Source organism: Nymphalis io, chromosome 9 (genome assembly GCF_905147045.1).
Source record: "Nymphalis io chromosome 9, ilAglIoxx1.1, whole genome shotgun sequence".
NCBI lineage: Eukaryota > Metazoa > Arthropoda > Insecta > Lepidoptera > Nymphalidae > Nymphalis > Nymphalis io.
In genome coordinates this window covers 4,784,839-4,792,429 of record NC_065896.1, presented here as the reverse complement: position 1 = coordinate 4,792,429, position 7,591 = coordinate 4,784,839, and positions in this window count along the sequence as shown.

The window sequence follows — 7,591 nt, the reverse complement described above, 5'->3', positions numbered from 1 at the left end:
AACGAACACGTCCGCACGCTACGACGGTCAACGACGAATCCTGCTCATAAACACCTTTAACTTGACTTTCAAATTTCCGATAATAGCTTTGCCGACATTCAAATGGCCTTTTTTTCTACAATCCATTTAATTAATACCATAGATTATTTAATATCTCGAATTTGTACAGACATTTTTATAAAATACAAAATAAAAATAACAAAATACACATTACAAATTTAAAGCAAAAATACCTTTGGGCTAAATAAGCGCCAGCTATATTATATATTTATCTCGACCAATGTCACGTCAATTCAATATTAAAGTTGTTTATTTGTCTTCTCATCCTCCGGTTGGTAAAGGCTATATTGTTTAACTTTATCCAACCCGATCAATATGAATCGTTTATTAAAGTAGCAGCAGCCTATACCTATACATAGCTTACTACCTACTTAATTCAGAAAATAGAAAAAAGCCAATTAGAAATGTATTATTCTTATTAAATAAAAAAGTAGAAATATAATTAATCCAACGTATTAATAATTATCTAATAACAATCAGTGAATAAACGCCACCGGTACTAACAAATTACAGTAATATTCAAGCATTTAATTTTTGAGCATAGAATTTTCTGTTACTGTTCTCTTAAAATAGAAAGAAAACGGGCCATTGGTACTATCCGCGTCCGAGCTCTTATTGAGCTCTGGAGTTGGTCGTATCTGAAGTGACGTTGATTCCCAATGATTGGCGAAGCACCCTATTGTGAGACACCATACGTTAACACATTGACTCGTTTCCTTTCAAGGAACAAGACGACCGCGGCGGGAAATATTAAAGCGGGTAAACATTCGTCTTTAAATTCAAAATTATTTCTATACCGCTTGTTCAACAATAGTGTTGGTAATAATTACAAATAAATTTCATCATATCATATCTCGTTTTACTGCCTTCTCTTAAGATTGAAGAGTACGGATTTGCTATTATACAGGGAAGTTCAACAAAATCAAATCAAACAATTGTTAACAACTGCTCATTTGTTATTATAGTGAAAACGTCTTTAGACCCGTTGCTCTGGTTTATCGTAGGGGATAAACTCGTGGCTCGTCACCGACATACTAATGTTAATATAATGAAATCGTTGAATGTACAAACAATTTAAGCATGGTGGAAATTAATAAGGATAATAATAATTGAAATTTATGTAAATACTAACAGTATATACAAATAATATAAGTGCATTTTAACTATTATTTATTTAAAGTTGTATTAATATTTTGTAGCAAGTTTGCGACATATTGTGTATTTTGATGAATAAAAAGCTATTTAATAAAAAGAGAAAGAATTATTACTTGGAGTGCAATTAGATGTGGAAATTAGACAAATACATATCAGCAGGCCATATGACTGTTTTTTGTTTGTGTTTTTTTGTTTTTATTTGCGTTTATTGTCATTGTATCCACAAATGCTTATAAATTATTTTTCATATTTATGTTTGCGCAAGTTAAGTTTATTTTTTGCTAATTAAGCATTGCGCTGGCAGCATTTGTGTAGGTGAGGATTTTAGCTAAGCCTGAGTCCACGACCTTTTCACAGGTATTTATGATGTATTTAATTTTTTTAATGTTTACCGAATTCTAGTACTGAGATGTTTTGTACTTTTTAAAATATTGTTTTTTTTTTCATGAAATAATTTAAATAAATATCTCATATTTTATTGAAAAATTTCAACACTACCCAAATGTTTAAAAAAATCTATCGTAATTATGATTTTTGCCTTATTCTTCAAAGTTATACGAAGCAATTTACATAAATTTCCTTTACATTTAAACAAAAAAATTAACATTTGTGAATCTACCACTCTCATGGATAAATTGTTTTAAAACAACATCCTATCATTTTAAATAAATTATCTTTATACACAAATAACTTTTTTTTATATATATAGAATAGGAAGGCAGACGAGCATATGGGCCACCTGATGGTAAGTGGTCACCAACGCCCGTAGACATTGGCATTGTAATAAACGTTAACCATCCCTTACATCACCAATGCGCCACCAAGATTGGGAACTAAGATGTCATGTCCTTTGTAACTGTATTTACACTGGCTCACTCGGGTTTGAAGGGTTTCAAACCGGAACACAACAATACCAAGTACTGCTGTTTTGCGGTAGAATATCTGATAAGTGGGTGGTACCTACTCAGACGAGCTTGCACAAAGCTCTACCACCAGTCTGAATCAAAGTAACTGCTTTTATATATATATATATATATATATATATATATATATATATATATATATATATATATATATATTAGCGGTCTGAATAGTCAATTATACATTTGTATAACCGTAAGCGAACATTAGTTGGATCCGCTTCCATTCATAAACATTTCATACCCAAATATTTGTCGTATTCACACAAAAGTTCCCGCACTAAGTGGCTGCAACGTCAGTACTCTACCCGCTTAGAATTTTCGCAAAATCATCCCTCGACGATTTCTCTCTGTTCGAAAGTTTTCCTTTTTGAAACGAACCATTCCGTCGCTACGTTCGAAGTACTGAAACTATCGTTACGTAAATTTAAAGGAAAAAAATATTACAAGTTACAATTTTATTGACTGCTTTTTTAAATAAAAAATAAATAAATACAATACATATGTAAGTGTAACCTTATACACATTAGAACCTTTTTAACAATCTATACTGATAAAGGAGAAGACTTTTTTATAATATTGTAATGTTTAACTGAAAAAACTAAGCCAATATTCATAAAACTAATACCAGAAGATATATCGCATTTCGGAAAGGGTTTTATTATATAATAATATTATTTATTACTCGTAAACAGTTGTGCTTTTTGGTTTCACCTGCTTTAAATGTAGACTACTGACGTGACAAGCGAGAATTTCATGTTGAAAATATATTTTCTTGACGTTTATCGTCTAGAATTATATATTTGCCTTTAGAAAATTTACCAAGTCAAAGTTAAAATAGTTTACCTCCATAAACGGGGTTCGCGTTTAATTTTCACTAAGAAAATTAGTAAGTGGCAAATGTGTCTTTATCGTTATAAAAATAAAATGAAAAGGATTTACATAGATTAGATTTGTGTTAATATAATTAATTAACTATTCTTAGCACAATAAGTATCCGTAACAGCCTGTGAATGTCCCACTGCTGGGCTAAAGGCCTCCTCTCCTCTTTTTGAGGAGAAGGTTTGGAGCTTATTCCACCACGCTGCTCCAATGCGGGTTGGTAGAATTCACATGTGGCAGAATTTCAGTGAAATTAGACACATGCAGGTTTCCTCACGATGTTTTCCTTCACCGTAAAGCACGAGATGAATTATAATCACAAATTAAGCACATGAAAATTCAGTGGTGCTTGCTCGGGTTTGAACCCACGATCATCGGTTAAGATTCACGCGTTCTTACCACTGGGCCATCTCGGCTTACAATAAGTATTACGAGTATAATTTAAAAAAAATAGCTGGAGGTAATTTTGCAATTTTTTTCTAGCGAAAATCTTTTATCCTTAACGTTTTTGATCAAACTCAAAAATTAAAATTAATAATTACACATTTGATGTTAAAGTTGCTTATTTATCTTTACTCCTGTGGTTCAAATAGTGTATTCATTCGTCATAATTTTTTTTCTTAAAACCGTAAATAAATAATTATAATTGTAATAAATAAATACCACTAACCTATACTGACTTTTAAGTTACCAACTGACAAAGTTGTCGATACGTAATAGAAGTCGACTTAAACGGAAAATTCCACACAATTTTACAAAGCCTTTGTTAAATAGTTGAAGATAGCTCGATCTACAAAACAGGAAGTTCGCTTGTCTTCATCTTGTTTTTAAACATTATGACATTCGTTGTTCGGCGTGTTTTTTAAATATATACGTTTGAAGTTTATGTCATAAATTATTATCTATCTACACGTTGTACGTGTATGTATAGGGGCATAAAAGTAATCTAATTAATTTGAATACCAATCATCAACATCGTCAGCCTGTCGTGTACCTGGGACATAATAGGCCTCTACTAAGGCGTCCCTAAGCTTCCAGTTTTCAGCCTTGCACGTTCAGTTGGATTTCGCCAAGTTCTTCAGGTCAGTGGTCCATAAGGCCAAAGGGCATCCTACCATGCTTCCACGCTTTTGACTCTGGGATCAATTTGCTCAAACGGCCATTTCTCCTTCGATACACGTGATCAGTGGAATTATAATTTATATTGCAAGATATGTCAGTAGCTCCAATTATTCTTTCTTATGATAGACTGATTTCTGACTTAATCTATAACCATAATGGGTACCGTGGTAATATAAAAAAAACTTTCTAAAACTAAGCCAACAGCAAAAGGCAACAGTTTTGAAAATAAAATACAATTTTGAATATATTAGATTATTACGTCACCTGTATCACAACTACATACTTAAAACGGTGTATATATAAAAATTGAACTCAAACGTTGGAACAGATTAATAATTTAATTACCGCTTTTTACCCACTCATACCACATTAATATTAAGTTAAATCATAGCCTGCAAAAAGGATAGCAGGGGTTCAGTTTCCTGTATTAGAAACCCCATATCGAAATTAAAATGGCAAAACGCACATTTTAATATTAATATTGCTTTTCAAAAGCAGAACGTGGGATGTATTTTTAAAAAAGATAACTATATAGAACCGTTGCTGAAGTTAATGTACGGTTAAGTAATTAAAAATAAAAAAGCTTCATTGGGGTCGAAATTTTTGTACCTTTGCCTCGGTCTTTAATTACGTTAATCTGAATTAAAAAATAAACCGATGACAATGAATAATCATTATGCATGTACACTTATATAGTGTGATTACATTTCTAATATGTAAGTTTAAAATGGTTGTTGGCTAGTTACTAATATTATATATACAATTAATTGTTATCTGTTGCCATATTGTTGTTATTGGATTTTCATTGTAATGAATCATGAAATAAGTTTTAAAATGAGAACAGTTTTTATGGACGCCACCGTCTTATAAATAAGCTGTAGTCTTTGTGTGCTCCGAAGTGTTGCGCGGAAACGATGATTTAATTTTAAGAAACACTTATTTCCACGTTCTAGAACAAAAAAAATACTTTTGATATATATAATAAGCTCCAAACCTTCTCCTCAAAAAGAGGAGAGGAGGCCTTTAGCCCAGCAGTGGGACATTCACAGGCTGTTACGGTTAAGGATATATATAATAAGGATATAAAGCAAACTTTCCAGTTTTTATATATTGATATGGCATGGGAAAATTAAGTTCAAAGGAGGAGGATTGAATATTGTATTTAAACTACATTGTAATATCAAATGTTATGTCTGAACAAAGGCATAAAAGCATTAAATTTTTTTTATAGAAAAAAATACTTAATGTCCTCATCTCCTTTCATTTTTCTAATTATTACTCGTATTTAATTAAATAGACAAATATCTCTGCCTGCCACTAAGAATTTCTTGCAAAACCCTTTCGTTTTATATTAATATAAAGTTTTGGCGCTTACTACATTTTATTTTCTCGGGAAATATATCATCTGACGTATGTCACCCATGACCCAAACATCTATTTGTTTCTTAAATCAGTAATTGCGATGCTTTTACGATGATAGGACTACGAAAAATATGTTGACAGTGTTTTGTATTCATTATCGAATTAAAGTTTAATTTATTATTATTAAATCACGTGGGCCCCTATTAAAACACGTGGGATCAATGATGTAAACTTTATTCACTAGGTGGCGTTAGTAGTAGTTCAAACCACAGATATTTTGATACATTTTACATACTATCAATTATATTTAATTTATAAAAGTATTCTTCAGAAAATAAATGTAAAATATGTGTAACACTAAAAAAATAATACAATACTGCCGGTTGTTAGAGATAGAAAAAGCATAAAAGTAAGATCGTGTCGCGAGGGTGAAATACGAAATTTCGCTAGTTATAGGCGCGCTCTTAATGCAGCATAAAAATAAAAACAAATCAATGGATCACTGTAAATAATATATAGTAAAGTTGATGATATTTATAGTAATGCTTGTACGTTATGAAAATATGTTTGGTAAATAATTTTTCGATAGAAAAAAATCACCCCTCGAAATTATAAAATTACCTATACCTGCATTAAATCAATACTTTTCATACACCAATGAAAATTTTATATTAATTAAATTTATAAGCCATTTAAATTTTAAAAGGCTTTTACTTCGTTCTAATGGTAACCTAAAAAATATGTGTATGCTCAATTCGCGTAGTTCGCGCATCAGACGGGAGCTTGGTTTGCGCACACGCATATTTTATACCTACTATGTGTAATTTATAAGTAACGTCATTCTTATTGTTTGAATGGGATGTGACAATAAAAAAATATCAAGTTGCACGCATGGTGCAATTGCGATAGCTGCTATTATGCGGCTGTGAGGCGGGGACACATTTTAATTCGAGATGAGATAATATAGACTCCGTAAAATTAAAATAATATTGGATGATGATACACAGTATCGTTTTATTATTATTCTAATTTCAAAATAACAACCGCGTAAAAACAAGCTTATCTAAAAAAATAACAAATTATAACATTATAATTCCAGCTTTAAATATTGTTAAGAAAAACGGAGCAATTTGATGTTCAACGAGCAATTTAAACATTTCGTTGTTACGCGACAAGATATTATTAATGTTGTCATTTGTTACGGCTTTTGTGGTTTCAGAATCCACAAACAGGATTAATTCAAAATTTTCTTAGAACAAATTAATTTAATAAGCAATCTTCTTATTTGGATCTTTATAAAATATGTTGTTTATACAAATTAATTTAATTTAGCACAGATCCCTGGGGGACCCCAGGGATCTGTGCTATCTCCCACACTCTTTCTTTTGCATATCAATTATATGCTCTCTCTTGGGAACATACATTGCTATGCAGACGATAGTACAGTGCATGGTGGCTACCACGGACGCGCAGTGGCTGGGCGAGCGGAAATTGAGGAGAGGCGGAAGGATCTTGTCATTGAACACGATAGGACGTTAGAGCTCATCGCCAAATGGGGCTCTGATAATCTTGTTGAGTTTAATGCCAAGAAAACATAGGTATGCGCTCTCACGGCGAAAAAGTCAACATTTTCCCCTCTGCCCTCCCTCTGTGGTACTCCGCTGGTGATGCAAAGCAAAATCGCCATGCTGGGGATTGACGTTCGCTGCGACCTTAGTCCAAGGGATTACATCGAGGCTGTTATAAAAACAGCTTCACGGAAACTCGGAGTTCTGAACAAGGTGCGGCGCTTTTTCACGCCATAACAACTGTGCCTGCTGTACAAAACACAGGTACGGTCTTGCGTTGAATATTGGTCGCACCTTTGGGATGGCTCCGCTAAGTACCTACTGGAGGCCTTGGACCGGTTGCAGCGACGTGCAGTACGCATTATTGGCGACGTAAAGGTCACAAACACCCTTGAACCTTTATAATTGCGTCGTGAGATAGCAGCACTGAGCGCTTTCTACCGACTGTATCACGGCGAGTGCTCTGAGGCATTATTCTCTCTAATTCCTGCTTCCCCCTTCCTTCTTAAGTCCACGCGAGCT